The sequence below is a fragment of the Dasypus novemcinctus genome, chromosome 13 (assembly GCF_030445035.2).
Source record: "Dasypus novemcinctus isolate mDasNov1 chromosome 13, mDasNov1.1.hap2, whole genome shotgun sequence".
In the NCBI taxonomy this organism is placed as follows: domain Eukaryota; kingdom Metazoa; phylum Chordata; class Mammalia; order Cingulata; family Dasypodidae; genus Dasypus; species Dasypus novemcinctus.
The window spans coordinates 85162665-85182874 of NC_080685.1; the positions used below are offsets into that span (position 1 = coordinate 85162665).

The 20210-nt window shown below is 42.6% G+C and overlaps 1 long non-coding RNA gene and 1 pseudogene across 1 annotated transcript in view; both read right to left on the reverse strand.

Moving 5' to 3' along the window:
• The window catches only part of LOC111764048 (uncharacterized), a 104071-nt gene extending 87761 nt beyond the window's left edge, over nucleotides 1-16310 (reverse strand). The window contains exon 1 of the long non-coding RNA XR_009180189.2: nucleotides 16162-16310. This is a non-coding gene — a long non-coding RNA (uncharacterized lncRNA). The remainder of the gene's footprint in view (nucleotides 1-16161) is intronic.
• Nucleotides 1938-4122, reverse strand: LOC101440277 (small ribosomal subunit protein uS2 pseudogene; annotated as a pseudogene).
• Nucleotides 16311-20210: the final 3900 nt, after the last annotated feature.

The following is a 20210-nucleotide window of genomic DNA, read 5'->3' on the forward strand; positions in this document are numbered from 1 at the left end:
CTGCAGGCAGTCACTGAATAAGGCATTTCCTCAGCCTCCACACTCAGACCCATTTTCTTTAGCATTTGAAGGGAAATTGTTTCTTCCAGCACAATTCCAACAAAGGTGAGTGTAAAAAAAAAAAAATTATCTTAAAATCTCTATTTTACATCAACTGAAGAAATTGAGGAGATGCTCTTACCTAAATCAGTCAAATTCAAACGAATATTGAGCAAGCGTGCTGGTCCACCCACACCCCCATCCTGTTGTAGCATCAAACATCTGCAATATTAAAAATGAGCTATGTAGAAACATGCCGTTTTGGAAACTATGAGTGTCTGAAGACAGTGGCTCAATTCCTGGATGATGATTTGTTAAATCTCTACAGAACTGGAGTTAAATTCCTAGCTGGATGGAAGAGAAGGGCCACAACTGTGAAGTAAACAAGAAAGCATCTCTCTGGCTTCCCCTTGGCCACAACTGAGACCAGATGATTTGCAGTATTTTTTGCACATTGCAGAAATGAGCTTCTCTACTCCATCTTCAATCCCTCACTCACCAGCTTTTTACCTTTGGTTCACAAATATGTTCGAATCGATAATATCTTTAGAGTAGTAACAACTACCTTTATACCACCTCTCCCAAACGTTACCAAATTACCCTCATTATCTCTGTTTGTTCTTAAGCCTGGTCCGCAGTCAATGTCTTCACTTCCTCCCTTCTGATTCTTTCCTCTAAGTTCTCTGAACTGTTTCCAGCCATCAGTCTCTACAGTGCAATGCAAATAATTGATTAAAATGAATGGTGCCAAAGTGAAAAACCTCAAAATTGCAGATCTGAGCTGAAGGATGCTTGCCTGATCCCAGGTGATGTTGACACTCCTGGAAACAGTCCTTCCCTGGTTCTCCTCCTACCTCATAGTTTTTCTGCATTTTCCTTAAATGCTAGTGTTCCTAATTTTCCTTCTGAGGTCCTCTTGTCTCACAAAATCTAGCCACTCTCTTTAGGAGATCTAATCCACTGGGATTTGGGTGTTTTTGCTCACAAATCCCCCGAAATAAAAAGTATGTACCCCTAAGAAATTTTGAAACATCCAAATTTTTTAATCCCAAATTTGCATGGTTGCAAAGAATCTAGTTTGGAGCGTTTTGTACACATCACACTCTTCTTCAGTAGTCAGAAATTTTCCAACATTCTTTTTTCTGCATTGACTCCTATTTCCATTCCACTACCCCACAGGTTTTTTAAACAGCTTTATTCAGACATAATTCACATACCATATATTTCATCCACTTGAAGTGTACAATAGTTTTTAGTGTATCTGCAGAGTTGTGCAACCATCAGCATAACCAATTTTAGATAACTTTCAACCCAGAGAGAAATCCCACACCCTTTAGCAGTCACGCCTCACTCATCCCTCTCCTCTGCCACAGCCTCTGGCAACCACTAGTCTATTTTCTGTCTCTATGGATTTGCCTATTCTGAATATTTCATATAAATGGAATTGTACAATAAGTGGTCTTTTGTGACTGGCTTCTTTCACTTACTATGTTTCTAAGGCTTGTCCACGTTGTAGCAAGTATCAGTATTTCGTTCATTTTTATTGCTGAATAAATTCCATTGTCTGGACATACCACATTTTGTTCATCCATTCATCAGCTGATGGGCATTTGGGTTGTCGCTACTTTTTGGCTATTATGATTTATGCTGCTATGAACATTAAGGTACAAGTATTTGGTTCGCCCCCCCCTCCCAGATTTTTAACCAAATTTAACTTTTTTGCTTCAAAATCTTTTATTGATAACCCATTCACATATTTCATAAAAACATGTAAAGATTAAAATGTAAAATAAAAAAATTTGTAAAAAAAATAAAGTACCAGTGAATTCCAATTATAAGTAGTACACAATCAATCAATCAACCAATCAAAGCATCATAAATATAAACTTTGATATTGAACATAAAAAGTAAAATTTTACTGGAAATATATTCCTTAATGAAATGAACCGGGCCTTCTTTCTCAATTTTTAGTTCATGGGTCTGTGGACTGTTTGGTGTAATTGCATCACTACTTTTCTTTTTACAAATGCAATCTCAGAGAACAAGTGAAGGAATAAGAGTATTCTAGTTTCAGCACTGCCACTTCAATCTTTGAAATCCTTCCAAGCCACAGTCCAAAAATCACTTTGTACTGTACTCGACTGAATTTTGTACCACGGACAAAAACATTATTGGTTTTTTTTTTTTAATTATAGAAATCGATGTTTATTTTCCGGCACCCTCGTTTCCACTTCCTGTGGGAGCCTGTGGCAGAACAGCTCAGGACCACTCAGTGGTTCCCACCCCCTCGGTGGCCTGAGCAGCGGGAGCTGCAGACCAGGCTTCAGGGGCAGGCTGAGCGCTCCCGTCTTCAGTGGGGAACTGCTGAGCAGGCACGGAGGGCACCTGCACGCCTTCCCACCAGCCTGTGACCTCAGGCTGAGCAGCAGGAAATTCAGAAGCAGGGGCGGTCCATTCACCCTGAGTCACCCTGAGGCTCCTCCTTGGTCACCGCCTTCTCAGCAGCGGCCTGCTCTTCCTTTCCAATCTCTTCACGATCCCTGTTGGAGAGGTCAGACATGACCTCCCACAGGTGCTGACGGGAGATGGTGCCATGCATGCACAGGACTTCCCGGGCCAGCATCCACCACATCAGACCTACCGAGGGAGCTCCTTTGTTGCACAGGGTGGCCATGTGCACGTAGCGCAGAGGAGAGTCTGTGTTACCCAGGGCAATGGTGGGCAGGGTGACATAGAATGCCTCTGTGAGAGGCTGGTGGTCGGCCCTGGGATTGGTCACCACCAGGAGACGTCGCTCCTGGAAGGCTGCCTGGATCTGCTTGGTGAAGGTTCCTGGAGTAAAGCACCTGGCGATCGGGATAGCTCCAGTGACGGCAGTGAACTTCAGCACAGCCCACTGGCCAGTATTTCTGGAGGATATGACACTGACATCAGCAGGGTTTTCAATGGCAACAATGGCACAAGCCGCCAGCAGAAGCTTCTCCCAGGTCCTCTTCAGGTTTATGATGTAGATGCCATCACTTTTCTTTTGTAGATGCGCTGTTCCATGTGGAAGTCAAGGTTGGTGCCACCTAAGTGGGTTCCTGCTGCAAGGAATTTGAGAACACCCTCCCCCTTCATCTGTAAGACCTCAAGGGCTCCAGACATTGTTTAAGATTCCCTTTAAGTTACGACGGGAACCCAAGACAATGCCATATGGACCCTCTGTGGGTAGTGCAGAAAGGAGAAACATATTCTTAATCCATTCCTGTGGGTGTGACCCCATTGTAAATGGGACATTATTTTATTTTTTATTTTTTCCCTCCCCCACCCTGCTGTTTTTTGCTATCTGTGTCCATTCACTGTGTGATCTTCTGTATCTATTTCTCTCTCTTTTTTTTTTTTTGTCCTCTCATCTTTCTCCTCCAGGATTCAGAGGGATTATTCAATCCTGAGGACCTCTGATGTGAAGAGAGTTTCCCTGTCAACTGTGCCACCTCAGTTCCTGGTCTCTGCTGTGCTTCACTTTGACTCTCCCCTTGTCTCTCTTTTGTTCCATCATCATCTTGCTGTGCGACTCACTTGTGTGGGCACTGGCTCACCACGTGGGCACTCGTGCAGGCACTCGATTCACCACGCGGGCACTGGCTTGCCACGCAGGAATTCTCTCTTCTTTTTTACCAGGAGGTCCCAGAGATCAAACCTGGGTCCTCCTATATGGTAGGCGGAGGCCTTATCACTTAAGCCATATCTGCTTCCCTAAATGGGACTTTTTGAAGATGTTATTTTTAGTTGAAGTGTGGCCAGCTGAATCCGGGTCCATCTTAATCCTGTTACTGGAGGTCTTATAAAGAAGGCCACAGGGAGCAATCTATGGTAGCAGCCAAAAGCTGGAAAATAATTGAACAGGAAGTTGCCACCATGTGCCTTGCCACGTGACAGAAAAGCCGCAGAAGTCCAGACTGCTGACCAGCCAGAAGATACCAACCTCAGGAAGAAGCAAGCCTTCTAGCCCAGAAACCATGAGTTAATAAGTTCCTATTGTTGAGGCAACCCCTTGTATGGTATTTGTTTTAGCAGCTAGGAAGCCAAGTCATGATAGGTCTTCCCTCAAATACGTTGAAAGCAAACAACTGAACTACCTGACTTATAAAACGAAGTGTTACCCAGTTACCAGTCATTCATGTTCTCATACCTGCATCAGTATTTTAAATTGTCCCTTTGCTTGGACCCCAGAAGGTTTTTCACTCTCCCATAAACACACTCTAGTAAGACGGTGGAAGGGCAAGAGGTGTGTTTTTTTCCTGTGAAGTAGGAAATGAACTTGTTCTCAGGGTTGTCCATTTCAGAAAAGGGTGTAATACAGATGATGAAGATATGAGCATTACTTCCCTCACCCAAAATCACTAATTTAATTGCCTATCACTAATTTAATTGACTTCAACTGCCTCTCCACTACACAACTCCAGCTCAGCTTTTGCTCATTCTGAGTTCCAGAACCTGTGGCCAGCAGTACATTGCCTGGTCAGTTCTCAAGCCCCTCAATAGGTCCCATATTCAATGAATCTCCCCCAAATGCATCACCCCCCTCCATATTCCCAGGCACTTTCATCCATTCACCACTGCTGCCAGACCCACATCCTACAAAAGCCAATCCCATCAAGCCACTGCCCTACTTGAAATCCTTCACAGGCACCCCGAATCTTATAAGGTACCTCCTCTGGGAAAAAAGGGTAAAGCCAGATCCTCTCCAGAGAATGGACAACTGCACTCAGGCTCAGAGGCCCTCCGATACCCAGTTAAGGCGTGCCAGACATGCAGGAGACAGGGCAGGTTAGTGGTTAAAAGGGTGTCTCTGAAATGAGACTGCCTGGGTCAAAAGCAGTTACTCACATGCAACCTGGAGTGAAATCTTTAACCTCTCTGTGCTCCAGTGTCTTCATGGGGATAATACCATCTGCCTTAAAGGATAGGTGTGAAGGTTAAATGAGAAACTGTATGCGATGCATTTAGTACAGCACCTGACATGGGGCAAATTACAGTAAAACCTCAATAAATCTTAGCCATTATCATCCTCATGAAAAAACTCACCACATTCTCAGTTAAGTATCCAAGTCCATTATAAGATAGGAAAGCCCATTTTCTAGTCTCATTTCCCGTATTCTCCTCTACTTGTCCTTCACCCCCGCCCCGGCCATGCTGTACCACTTATTATACCCTCCATCACTCCCCTATCAGGCTGTTTCACACCTCTGGATCTTTGCACTTTGTTTCCCTGACCCAGAATTCTTTCCCTAAACATTCATCTAGTGAATGACAACTTCAAAACAGCCCCACTGGTTGCCCCATCTCAAGTCCTCTGTTGATTCCTCCTCTTCCACAGTTCTCGATGTTGGAGTGTCCCAAAACACAGTCCTTGGACCCTGTCTTTTCTTTACCAACTCTTGCTCCCTTGGGATCTTGTTGAATTGTTTCCTTGGAGAACCCTAATGCATATCTCTTCAAATCTCAAGGCTTCAGATGACACCTGTATGCTGATGATTCCAAAAGTGTGTCACTAGCGCACATCTCACTCTCTACACTTGGATCTCCCATGGACATCTCAAACCCCACATGGCCAAATCTGGATTCTCCGGCCTTCTTCCAAACCTTTTTCATCTGCATATCCTCTCCCATCCCAGGTGCTGGCAACTCTATGCTAAAAGCCCTGGAGTGACTTCCTTTTTCCTCTCACATTCCATCCAACCCAGTGATAAATCCTATTGGTTCTCATTTGAAGTATATTCAGAATCTTTGCTTAAATCTCATCTTCTCACCTTACTCAGACCCAGCTGCCTGATTCCAGAGCACCCCTACTCCTCTCCACTGCCTCCCAGGATGCCCAGACTCAAAACTAGTTATACCTGGATTGAGGAAAGGAGAATAAAGGATTCACTTTGCTGAGTGTCTCCTCTGGCCCTGTGCTAGGTAAACTGTGAAGAAAAGGAGCCTTCCCAATTTCATAGGAATCAAATCAATTATCTTAGGTCACAAGATGCATAAACTACTGAGTCATAAAACCAGGTCATTCTGATCTCTATGCTGTGCCCTTTTTCCAGGCCATTCTGCTGCCTCATTTCTTTGTCCTGCCAGACATAGGCAATGGGTCCAATTCCAGCTCTAGTCAGGGCATAGAATGATGACAGGGAGTTACTAGCTTCGGGTTATTTTTGTTCTTGTTGTTTTTAGGAGGTACCAGGATTGAACCTGGGACCTCATACATGGGAAGCAGGCACTCAACCACTTGATCTACATCAGCGCCCTGTTCTTTTAATTTCCAAGTCACTGTATTATGTCCATCAATCTAAACTAGAAAAAAAAAAAAAAGAACCCAATTTTTATTACATTTCACATTATCATCTGTAAGTATTAACTACAGAAATGCTAAGAGCAAAAGAGTTTTCAAGCTGGAATCTTTTTCTGCATCCCAGTGGGGCCCTGGGGTATTTGCAGACTTTCTGCCCTTTCTTCCCTGCCTTCCTCCCACCCCACCCCATCCCCTCTCAACTGCTCCCTGGAAGAAAGCAGACACTCCAGCCACTGAGGGCGTTCTCTCGTGTTTAGCCTTACTGGCCGCCCAACAGTCACTTTTATGAGCTGCGAGGCAGTCTCCACAGCGGTTAAAACCCAAGGGTTGTAGAGTCATTCTACCTGGGTTCCAACGCCGGCTCGGCCACCTTCTCCTAGTGCTGTGGAGAAATCATTTCGCTGAGCATACTGAAATTTAAAACCTAGAAAATAAGAGTTCCTCCGTAATGGGTGACTGGAAGGCTGGAATGAGAGTGCAAAGCACGCGGGCCGCGGGCCGCGCTGCGCCCTCGGCGTGGCGGCGCTCGCTGTGGCGCTTTCGCCGGCGCCGGGCCCGCGACTCCGTGACCCAGGGCTCCTCCCACCACGGGATCGAGCTGCTCCTCGTTCACGACCCAAAACACGCTGGAGGAAGGTCGTGTTGATTGGTTCTAGAGCAAATTTCCACCCTGTGAAATGACCTTAGGGAGCTCATTAATACTCGTGAATTTTCTGACTTCCTTGTTTGGGGGAGTGTTTGCATTCTTCTTAGTCCCATAGACTTCCTTTAGAGGAGGCCGTTTTTATGTTATAAAATAGCAGTTCTAAATACCAGTTATTTCGATGTTTATCTATAATCCACATTCCCAGCAAAAGTTCTAAGGAGTCCAGCTTCCCTGCCACTTCCTCAATTAATGCAGTTGTACTAGTAACACCTCCTCACTATTCAAACTCCATAATCAAAATAGGAAAATAGACTTCATGAAAGACTGAACTAAACTTAGACATCAACTCCCAATATCTGGCTCATTACTGTATTTTTGCATGTTATTCTTTTTTAAAAACTAACCTAGGAACCTTAATTATGCAAAACTTCAGAAAAATGGCAGACTAATCTCCTTTTTTCTAAACCTTGCAAGGAAACTGCTTTACCGTTTATATTCATTTTCATTTTCTAGAAATAGAATTTCATCGACAAAGTTGTCCATCAAAAAGAGGATTTATCAGGCCATTAGAAATTTCAAAAATTAAGTTTAAAAGTGTGTAAATTACATGGATCTTTGTATCGTCTCCTTCCCAGTCTTCTTATTTGTATTCAAATAACATGTTAGCTAGCTGATCAGTTTGATTTTCTACAGTTCTTTTTCTAGGTGTAAAATATTTGACCTTGCAAAGACCAAGTGACTCAGCACATTCAAATTGCAGCCCTTGGATTTAGAGGGCCAAAGTGTTCCTTCTCCCTTGCAAATGCTGCTGAGAAGATACTGAGATATGATTCTTTTTTAGGATTTGAAATTAATGTTTGGAAGGTCAAAGAATTTAAACAGGTCTCTCTAACTCAAAGAAGGAAAAATATAGAAACAAGATAGTCATAGAAACAATTCTATCTGAGGGCTACCAAGATTGTTGTACTTATCTACATTAGCATTTGTATGGCCCCAGTAGGATGTGGGGGAAATACCTAACTGATGCTAAAAAGGTGAAACTGGTGAAGTTTGCACCTTTTTTCTCCCATTGTTTAAGTGGAGCCAGTTTTTTCCAGGCTGGATAAATAGACCACAGTGAAGGTGAAACAGGTATTTTGAAAGCTATTAATGCTGACAAAAGGAGAAGGAAAAAAAATCCTAAAAACTTTTCAAATTAAAGCTGGGAAATTTAGAATTTTGAGTGCTGTGATTTTCTGATATACTACTAGTTCCCAGACCTGGCTGAGTATCAGAATGACAAGGGAGGGTTTTTATAAATGTAGGTTTCAGTTCCCTTTCCTACTCCCAGACTCTGAAGTGGTAGATAGGTATGGGGCAGAGCCTAGGAATCTCCAAGGAATTTCCATGCACAGCTAGATTTGGGATCAGACAGAACTGATAAAACACAAAGGTGCAGCCAAACACATGGTGAATCACTCCTCCCTTTGCTCAGTTGCAAATTGTATAGGTAAAAATTCAAAAAGTACTTTAAAATTTAGGAGGCATTTTCATAAATTCAAACTGTCAAAAACTAGTAATATATTCTTTTTTTTAGTAATATATTCTTAATCATATTAACTTTTAAACTTCTCAATCTTAACTTTAAAAAGTTACTTAGAACATAACCTTGCCACCTAATTCCTGTTATAGTAATGAGCTTTGTGTCTGAAACAAGGCCAGGGTTTACTAATTTCCTTCATTCCACTCGTGTAATCTTCACAGCAACCCCTGCTAGTAGCTCCTATTATCCCATTTTACAGATGAGTAAGTGAAGCGCTGGAGAAGTAAATTGTTCCAGAATGTAAAGCCAAGATTTCAACCAAGATCTAATAATCACACTTGGTCCATCACAAATAGCTAATTTTTGTTGGTTGGTTGGTTAAAGAACCATTTGGAGGAATTTACCCATGAGATTTGGCTCTGTTCAAGTCATCAAGGTTGTCCGGCTGCAATAATTTTCATGCATTCAGCAACATGAGTTGAGCATCGTCCCGCTGGGCATCGGAAGCCTGGGCAGATACACAGCGTACCAACTGCTCTCTACCTGGGAGGGTCCTCTCCCAGTTCCCTCAAAGAGTGAAGGGACCTAGAGGACTAAAGTCTGTTTCCTGGACTTTGTTCAGTGATCGGTCTCTTTGTCTACAGGAGCACACTCTTAGCTGTCTGAACTGTCACCTCTACACTTTTGATTCAGAAATATATTTAGCCAAATGATGGGCGTGGCGTGCTCCGAGGTATTCAGGTGGGAGGGGCAGCCTGGGGCCCTCTTTGAAAGCCTTCACAGAGGATGTGGCTTAGGAGCTGAAGGTTGAAGGATGAGAAACATTTCACTAAGCAAAGAGAAGAGGGTTGTAGGCCCGGGACAAAATGTGCGAAACCTAGTATGTCTGGCAGAGGATCCTGAGGCGGTGCAGCTGGGATTAGGGGTGCCCAAGGGGATTTTATGCTTTGTAAGGAGTTTAGACTTTAAACTAGGCTACAGGGAACCAACCGTGGTTTTTTGCAGCAGTCATAGGATTAGATTTGCATTTAAGCAAGAGAATGCTTGCCCTGGAGTAGAAGGGGCTGGCAGGGACCTGGACTGAAAAAATCAGGTGGTAGGCTGTTGGAACAACATAGACCAGGTCCTACCCAAACTATAGCAGTGATTCTGCCAGAAGAGGGGTCTCGATGAGAAACTGCATAGGCTCACGAGCGGGCTTTAGAGTTGGTGGGTTGAATGCTGGCTCCAGACTCTAGCTGGCCCTTAAGCAAGTCTTTAACTTCTTTCAGACTTCAGCTTCCTCATTTTATAAGGAGGAAACCTCTCCCCTGGGTTATTGTGCAGATGAAATAAGATCATGCTTTTGGCACAAGACCTGCACATGGTCCTCCATCAATCAGTGGTGAGGAGGAGGAGGAGGATAACACTGGTGGGTGGCTAGCGGTGGGCTGAGGTTATACAAGGGAACAGTAAAGGCTGTCTGCAACGTGTCTCTCTGGGTGGGTAAAGGGACATGTTATCGACCTGGCTAGGGATACAGAAAAAGGGATACCTTGCCTAGAAGTAAAAGCCATGAGTTTGGTTTTGAGCATGTTGAGCTTGGGATGCCTACAAGAGTTTGTTTTATTAATACTTAGTTGAAAATATAGTTGAAAGAGGAGTCAGAGCTACAGGTACAAAGTCATGAGTCATTCAAATCATATCTGAAGCCTTGGAAAAGGAGTCTTAGGGAACACTAACTGGTAGGGCATGTTGACGGGGAAATCCAACTAGCAATTATTTTGTTTAAAGTCAGAGCTCTAGTTCAGGGATGTCAGTAACAGAGCCATTCAACAAATATGTGCTGAGGGCCAACGATCTGCCAGGCACTGCCCTGGATGCTGAGACTTGAACAGCAGACCAACCCACAGAGGGCTCTCATGGTCCTGGGGGAGAAAAGCCAGTCCCTGAACCCTATTCTTGGAGAGTGGGGAGAGCACTTACAGGGAAGTAAGCAGGGTGCCGGGACATTGAAAACCCATGCCCGATAAGGCCTCCCTGAGAAGGTGACATTAGAGCTGAGACCTAGGATTAAAAGAAGCATTAAAGCAGGGCTTACTAAACAAAGGGTCTAAGTCCTTTATGCATATTGTATCATTTAACACTCACCACAGCCCAAAGAGGTAGGTGCTATTTTTTCCCCATCTTGAGAGTAAGGAAACAACCACAAAGATATGAAATATCGCAGCTAGTAAGTTGGGAGAGTAAAGACCTTGACCCAGGCAGTCTAGCTCCAGGGTCCCTGGCTCCTCCAAACCCCCCCAGCTAACCACCTCTCAGGGTCCGTGATAAGTGCTGTGAGAAAGTGAGTTAAAGAAGGAAGCGCCATCCAACAGTACATCATGAAGGTTAAGAGCACAGAGGCTGTATCTGGAAATAAGTGCTTGGTAAGTGTTTGCAATATTATTATTTAAAGCATGGCAGTTTAATAGAGAATTGGCCATCTGTGCCAGATTTAAATACAGGCTTTACTATTCACTAACATCTTTAACTCTGGGTCAAGTTATGACCTCCAAGAGCCTCAAATTCTTTTATCTGTAAGATGAATCTGACACAGCTCAAGGAATATATATGTTTTTTTTAGGTAGAACCAGGGATTGAACCCAGGACCTCCTACAAGGGAAGCAGGGACTCAACCACTGAGCTACATCCACTCCCCAGAATATTCTTACTATAAAGGGATGTAAGCTGCTTGACATACGTGGCACAGTTGCTAGTACAGTATTTATCTTCAGTAGATGGTTGATGATGGAAAACGGTCCCCACCACAGATAACACACCATCACTCATAAAAAGCTAGCGCTCAGAGCAGACACAGCATCAAAACAGGATACTTTAGAAAACAGCCTACAAACTAATTGTCATTCTCAGAAAAAAACATGGATAGCATAAAAAAAATCAGTTTAAAAATGCCAATCGATTGGCCAGTATTACCAATTTATAAGGGCAATTAAATTTACTGTATTTCCTACTATGAAAATTAGCTCAGGTAAACTAAAGGAACGTTTATTTCATTGAAACACAGTTTACTGCAAAGTGACTCAGTTACAAAGGGCAGGCTTCTTAGGCCTTGTTCCTTTTTCTCCTTCATCCTTTCCTTACAGTATTGTCCCTTGGGGGGGGGGGGACAGAAACAAAACAGCAAAAAATGAAAGCAAATTAACCCCAAAGTCTGCAAGGGTAATGTGAAGTACCGTAAGAAAGGCACAAAAGGATGGCTCTCAGTTGGCGGGATCATTGGATCAGGGTTTCAGACAGCAAACTACAGTTTCCTGTGGTGGCAGTGGAAGGGTGGCAGCCCACCCCGAGGCCACGAGGGCTGCTATGTTCCCTGCGTGGAGGCATCCGCACTTCTTCAGGGTCAAGAACACTTGTGGTCTGAGAATGCACTTCACTCTGCTGGTCTCAGGAGTCACAGAACCTGCTCTGCAAAGCCTTTAGGGGCACTTGCCTCCCTAAGGCTCCTGCTTGCCAGGCCCCGCCCACCCACTCCCTGGCTCCCGGCTGGACATGCACCTCCCCTCACACAGATCCATATTGTTATTCTATTTTACTGTCTTTTTGGTGCTTAAAACTATGGAAAATTATCTTGTGCATTTATGTTTTTACTGATCTATTTTCTGCCTATTCCCACCCACTGCTAAAAATTGTAAGCTTCATGAGTACCTAGATACTATCTTTCCCGTTTGACCTTATGTTTCCCACCACCTGGCAGGAAGTAAAGAGCTCAATAAATATTTATTGAATCAATAAAGGAATGCAGATGAACATGATCAAGTTGCAGAGGCAGAAAAGTAAAAGCTGAGTTTGAGAAAATGGTGACTAGCTCGTTCCCGTCCAGCTGGGTGTGGAGAGAGATGAAGCTAGAAATGCTGCTTGCAGAGGCCCTTAAAGCAGTCTGGATTTAGTAGATAGCACAGCATTTGACCAGGAGAGTGCCACTTAGTGCTGTTCCTTAGGGAAGGCTAACCTGGCAGCTGGGAATGGGATGCATTGAAATAAAGATAGAAAACTCAAAAGAAAACCAGTTTCTACTCTTAACTTTAAAAAGTCTGACAAGTGTTTGAGAGAATTTGGGGAAACAGTTTTCCAAAAAGTTGAAAATCAATTTGTATCTCTTGAGAGGGAAATTGTGTATATTCAAACTGTGGCAAATCAGCATTTAGGTATGTAGCCTAAGAAATTACTGCATATATCCAATGAACATGAAAATAATATAAACATTGTTTATACAGTAGAAAACGTTTAACAATCTAAGTGTTCACTAATGGGCTAATCAATAAAATATAGCATTATTCATACCACGGCATGCTAGCCAGCAATGAAAAAGAATCAGCTGGAAATTTTACACATACACACACGTAAAAACATGGATAGATCTCAGAAGCAATCTTCAATTAAAATAAGCAAGTCGAAAGACTTGGCCCGGTGGTTAGGGCGTCCATCTATCACATGGGAGGTCCCCGGTTCAAACCCCGGGCCTCCTTGACCCATGTGGAGCTGGCCCACGTGCAGTGCTGATGCGCGCAAGGAATGCCCTGCCACGCAGGGGTGTCCCCCGCGTAGGGGAGCCCCACGTGCAAAGAGTACACCCTGTAAGGAGAGCCGCCCAGTGCGAAAGAAGGTGCAGCCTGCCCAAGAATGGCACCACACACAGGGAGAGCTGACACAACAAGATGACGCAACAAAAAGAAACACAGATTCCTGGTGCTGCCTTATAAGGATGGAAGTGGTCACAGAAGAACACACAGCGAATAGACAGAGAGCAGACAACTGGGTGGGGGGAAATAAATAAATAAATACATCTTTTTTTAAAAAAAAAGTAAGTCATAGGAAAAAGAGGTATAGTATGGAACCATTAGGTGTATTTAAACCCATAAAACAACACTTTACTTTTTATGGGGCCATAAGCGTATATATTAAATATTTTAAAAAGACACATTGAACTGAACTGGAATCTGAAAGGTGAGGATGGAAGAATGGGACTAGAGTTAGTGTCCAAAGGGCACTTGACTTTATCTTCAATGTTTTATTTCCTTTTAAAAAAATGAAAATAGTCATGACAAAAATGTTAACAGTTGTTCATTTTGGCTGATGGGACTATAGTACAGGGCTAACTTCATTCTAATTGTTCTTAAAGTTCTTAAAATAAAAGATTTTGAATTTTTTTTAACTTAAGAAAATGGTGACATGGTTAAACAAAGAGGACCTGTTAGGAGACCATAGCTAAAGTTTTAAGTCAAGACTTTAAAGATCAGAAACAAGGGAGGGAACAGAGGGAATCAGAGAAGAGTTGCTACACACAGATGTTAAAACTAACCAGCAGGATTTGTAGAAGGTGCAAAGGAGCCAGGCAGGATGAAGATTTAAAAAAATCATCTTTTTTTTAAATGATAGAAGGCTGGCCATTCCATTAACAGTACTAGAAAACAATGAGTTCCATTTTAGAAAGGTTGGCTGTATTAATGGGATATTCAAGTGATGTCCAGCAGGAAGTCAGAATTCACTTTGGAAACTCTGGAGACAGAGCCAGGGCTGAAAAGCTGCCCCTGGGAAAGTAAGGACTATCACAGGTACCATAGTCGATTTCCCTTAAAACAACAACACCACCAACAGCAAAACACTTCTTTAAGTGTTTGAGAATTCACTTCATTTTTTGATTTCTTTACAACATATATAAAAACTCAAGCACAGTGCCCTATGCTCAACAGATGTTAGTCTTTCTCCTTGAAAGTAGGGTTACTAAATTTTAATACACATTTGTATTTCTGGAAAACCTAGGGGTCAGATTTCCAATATTCCATTAACCACTCTCCTAAAGCAACTTGTTAAGAATTTCCTTTCACTAAGCCACAAAGGATAGATAGAGCCAACAATGGTCCAAATTCACACTGATCAGATAAAAATTTCAATTTCTCTATTTTGAAACTCCCTATTCTTACATAAAGATCGTCAACTTCTCATTTTCAAAAGAATGCAGTTTATTGTTGTTAAAATGCACCCCCTCTAATATTTCATGATAATGGTATTTGCATGTTTTCATAGTGCCTTTCTATCCTTTTATAAATGTGTTTTGCAACTCCTGAAAAGTCGATAGTCTTAGCTCTTCTCTAGAGAAGTTAACATAAGGGACTGGGTGACTGCTCAGGGTGACTCACAGGCAGAGTCAATATTGGAACTGAGAACTCTGGAGCCTGGCATTCCAAGTTCCTAAAACTGTGAGGCTCTTGCCAACCCCAGCTGAATTTATTCCCTCACAACTGCTTCTCTGAGGCTTCTGGGACTGGAATGTCAGTTTCCAAAGTTTTCTCTTTCAAAAGTAGTTAACAGTCAGAAATAATGTTGGTCTGCAAGTTGTAATCTTTAAGAGTTTAAGAATATCTGAATTTAAGGAACTCCAGTCTCTAACTTCGGCTTTTTAAAGGCAGAGTTGAGTTCCGCTGATCGCCATAATTACTGTAACATTACTGGTGATTTTTTAAAGTTCTTTCTCCAAGCTGGGTTAAATTCAAATGGAAAGGTACTGTTCAAACGCTTTGCTGTTTTGTGGTACTGTTTAAACTATTTGCTGGCTTGTAAGTTTGCGTTAGCACTACTATCTTGGCCACGCTGAGCTCCTTAACAGCCACAGGCCTGGGTCTGCTGGTGCTGACCTTATAAAGCCAACAGTTAGGGACTGTATATAGAAAGATTTAAGAGATTATTTGACCAGAATAAAGTTGCTGTGTAGCCATCTGGTATGAATGGTGTTTCTTTCCATTAACAAATTGAAGAGCTTGTAAGCACCTGAAATTAAATGACATCTTCAAAAAAATAAACTGATATATCTAAAATTTAGCTTTATCGACAAGATGAGATAATTTCAGTTACAAAAACCAGTCCCACTGTGGTTTCTGATGGTGTTTTTCTCATGGGATTTCGGGATGCTTTTACACATTTTTTTTCACCCTCACATATTTCTCATTTTTATTTAATAAATTAAAAAAAGATGAGCTGAATAATTTACCCATCACAAAGTCAGGTCATAACAAACCAAGTAAGAGCCCAAATTTAACAATTAAGATTCTTACATGGTGTCCTTTTGGCTAGGCCTTATTGCCTCCTTATTTTATTTCCCTTTAAAAAGATTTATTTGCATATCAATTAAAGTGATCACATGGAAAAATATAAAAGAAAGCCACCATTAATTATCAGCAGATTCTAACAAAGTCAGTTTGTGCTCAAAGAAAACAATGTAGATGTATCTTTTAAATTCATCTACAAATTTAAGCCATCATTGCATTCATTAATTAAAATGACATAAATCTTCCCTTTCTATGGCTAAAATATTCTTAAACTGTCATACAAAGAACCAAAACACACATCAGCCACAACACATACAAATCTATCACTCAATCTCTGTCCATTACTCTTGCCAAGGTCAGTATCGAGTATTCCTGAAATTTTCACTTGTAGAATGAATAGATGTTTTGTAAGGATTATCTGTTCAGGCAGAAAAAAAGAGGGGGAGGGGATGAAAACAAGAAACAATTAGCTATTCAACTGGTACTGAGCACATTCCAAGTATGAAATCCTTTGTTTTTATTTTGTTTTGTTTTTCTTGCCTACCTTGGGACTCCAATCCACACAAAAAAACGTCCTGTGAGATTTTTCTAGAGCCTTCCTCAGTTGAGCATTGCCGTCAGCTTTGGCTTATTTTACAGCCAGAGACTGGAACCCAGAGCTATCTATTTGCATTTCAACACCGGTCTTTTGTTTTCTGACCCACAAGAGGCTCAACCACTTCAAATAGCAGGTAAAGCAGTTAGATCATTCCAATGACTCTACAAAACTCGAAAGAGAAAACTTTTTGCAAGCAATGCAGTTATTTTAGTTAAAAACTACCACTTATGTACTTCTTCAGTCAAGTCTATAAAGCTCAAGTTAGACTTTCTAGTTAAAAATTTACCTTGGATTGTTCTTAAACCTCCTTCCTAGAGAGGGGAGAGGGACAGAGGTGGGGAGGGGAGTTCGGCCTCCTGGAATCTCTTCCGAGCAGGTATCACCAAAATGTTCAAATGTTCATAGAAATTTACAGGTCACAAAATACTTTTACATACACTATCATATTTGATTCAGAGAATAACAGCCTCTATCATTTCTGTTAAAGAAGCTCGCCTATAAACACAAAATTAGGAGGAAAAAAGTGCTTTTTAGCTGGAGAGAATTGGAGAAGGCAGAGAAAGGGCCAGCCATTTCAGGGGCTGAAGTACGCCCAGCCCCACATGCTGCTGGTGTATAATTCCTGTCGCCCTCACTCAGATCACTTGTGGTCAAGATTATAATGTGACCCAGAGGCCAGGTTTCTAAGGGCTTATTATTCCTAGAGACATTAGCAGATAAATATTTGCAATTTATTTGCAAATTTTAATAGGTAAATCCCCAGGTTTTATGTTGAAAGTCAGTGTTTGGGAAGAGAATGTTATAAAGAGAGTCACAGATTAGAGATGGAAGGGACCACAGAGTTTACTCACTTGAGGTCCATAGTTACATAGCTGGTTTGTGACAGGCCAGGAGCCTGTCTCTATGTCTCTAGGCTAACAGTGCTGTGCTGGGCTTTTGGTTACCAAACTGGCTTAGATGGCACCCAAAGTGAGACTGTTATATGGAATCCTGAGACTTGGCAAGTCTGGCTATAATGAAGATAATTTGTATATATTTCAAAGGACTGACCTTGTTATCCTGTAAAACTACTCATTCAAGCACCCAACTCTTTGATAAGCAGCTCTCCTTCCAACTTGCATGATCAACCACTCCAACTGTTCTTAGAAAAATTGGGGGAAATGCACATGGCTCAATTGATAGAGCGTCCACTTACTATATGGAGAGTCCAGTGTTGGATCCTCAGGGCCTCCTGACCCTGTGTGGTAAGCTGGCCCACGTGCAGTGCTGCCACAGGCAAGGAGTGCCATTCCACGCAGGGGCGCCCCCACGTAGGGGTGCACCACGCGCAAGGAGTACACCCCACAAGGAGAGCTGCACCATGCAAAGAGAGCGCAGCCCGCCCAGGAGTCATGCCGTACACACAGAGAGCAGATGCAGCAAGATGACGCAACAGAAAAGAGATGCAGTTTCCCAGTGCCGCTGGACAATACAAGCAGACACAGAGAACACACAATGGGGGGGGGCAGTAAATAAAACTTGAAAAAAAAAGAAAATATTGGAGCATCCAGTCTATTTTCCCAATTCATCAGCCTTCTGCTTTCTTCCTCCTTATTCCACTTAGATTCTGTGGTCTGTTATTTTAATAACTTTCTTGCCAGCCCCTTAAATTCCCTTCCCCTCTGTATTTTCTACAAACCCTCCTGAGAAACCTTCAGCCCTAGATGAACCCAGCCTTAACTTCCAACACACCTCTTTCTCCCTTCACCCTCAACAGATAACTTCATCTTCTGCTTCTCACACGAGGGCTTCCTAGAACTTGTTTTTCAACCCAGAGCCTCACCTAACTCCACTCTCTCTCCTGGATCAAGATGAGAGGGCCTCTTCCCCTACAAGGTCAACCCTTTCACCCATGCTTTGCATTCTCTTCCTCATCATCACCCACAACACTTCGATCCCTTTTTTCTCACATTCAACATTCAAGTCTTCTAGAAAATCCAATTAGGTCTATCTTCAAAATATACCCCAAATTTCTACTGGAAATACACATCTTACTATATATCCAAATCCAACCATTCTCACGGCAACTGCTACCCAAGACACAATCATCTCTCTTAATGGTCTCCCAGGTTTTACCATTTCCCCCTTATTCTCAACACAGCAGCCAGAGTATCTTTTTTTTTTAGGAGGTCCAGTGGATTGAACTCAGGGTCTCATACAAAGGAAGCAGGCATTCAACTACCGAGCTACATCAGTTCCCCCAGAGTATCTTTTCTTTTTTCCTTTTTTTTTTTTTGAAGTAGTGGGGCCAGGGATTGAACCCAGGACCTCGGTGTGAGAAGCCAGTGCTCAGCCAAACCACTGTGCCACATCCACTTCCCTGAGTTAGTTTTTTTTGTTTGTTTTGCCTGTTGTTTGTGGATTTTTTTGTTTTTTCAGGAAGCACCAGGAATAGAACCCAGGACGTCCCACGTGGGAGGCCGGCATCAAACAATTGAGCCACATCCACTTCCCCTAGAACATACATTTTTTAAGATTTTATTTATTTCTTCTTACTCCCTTGTTGTTTTCCACTTGCTGTGTCTGTTGTCTTCCTTGTTTCTTTAGGAGGCACTGAGAGCTGAACCCGGGACCTCTGATGTGGGAGGGAGGTGCCCAATCACTTGAGCCACCTCTGCTCCTTGCTTTGTTGTGTCTCTCATTATTTTACATTCTCATTTTTTCCTCCCCATGTCTCTTGTTGCATCATCTTGTTCTGTCAGCTTGCTGCGCCTGCTCTTCATGCCAGCTTGCTGTCTTTAGGCGGTACTGGGAACCTCTAATCCCTGCTTTGTTTTGTCTCTCATTATGTTTTTTCTTCTTGTTTCTCTTGTGTCAGCTTGTCGTGCCTGCTCATTGTGCCAGCTCACTGTCTTCTTTACAAGCAACCAGGATCCAAACCAACAACATCCCATGTGGTAGGTAGGCACCCTGTCGCCTGAGCCACAGCCACTTCCCTAGAGTATCATGAGAAAATAAAATTCAGAGCATGTTTCCCCTCTGTTCAGAACCCTCCAATGGGTTTCTACTTACGCAAGAGTGAAAAACCAAAATCTAGAGTAAAACCTAAGGTCAAAAGTAAAACTCAAGAGCAAAAACCAAAGGCCTAGGAGTGGATGTGGCTCAGGTAGTTGGGCACTTGCCTCTCACATGGGAGGTCCTGGGTTTGGTTTCTGGTGCCTCCAAAAGAAGACAGACAATGAGCAGACAACGAGCAGACAATGAGCAAAAGCAACAAGCAGACCATGAGCAAAAACAATGAGCAGACAGTGAGCAAAAACAAAAAGCAAGCAGGGAGTGGATGTGGCTCAAGCAGTTGGGCACCTGCCTCCCACATGGGAGGTCCCGGGTTTGGTTTCCAGTACCTCCTAAAGAAGAAATGAAAAGACAACAAGCAGACAATGAGCTAAAACAATGAACAAAAATCTTGAGCAAACAAACAAGGGAGTCATCTCAGGGGGGTAGAAAACAAAAACAGATGCCTACTTGATAAATCACTCATTACTTGAGTAAGTTACTTGAACTCTCTGGCCTTAAACTATAAGTGAAATTTAAAAAAAAAACAAAAACAAAGGCCTATATGACCTACCATCACTTTCCAATAGAACTTAATGTAAATATCCACATGTGACTAGTGTCTACTATCTTGGAAAGCAAAGCCTATATGACCCCCAACCATCCTGTCCCCCTTTTGCCTGATTCTACATTACCTTACAGAGCTCCTTTAAAGTCAGATCATGTCATTCCTCTGCTCAAAAATCTCTATGGTTTCTCATCTTACTCAAAATAAAAGCCAAAAAATGTCCTTAATTTACAAGCCGTACATGATTTGGCCATCCCCATCAACTCTTTCACCTCACCTATGCCTTTCTCTTTACTTCATCGAGCCACGACACTGGCCTCCTTCGGGGAGCACAGGTAGCATGGGCTCTCTCAGGGCCTTTGCTCACGCTGTTCTCTTTGCCTGGGATATTCTT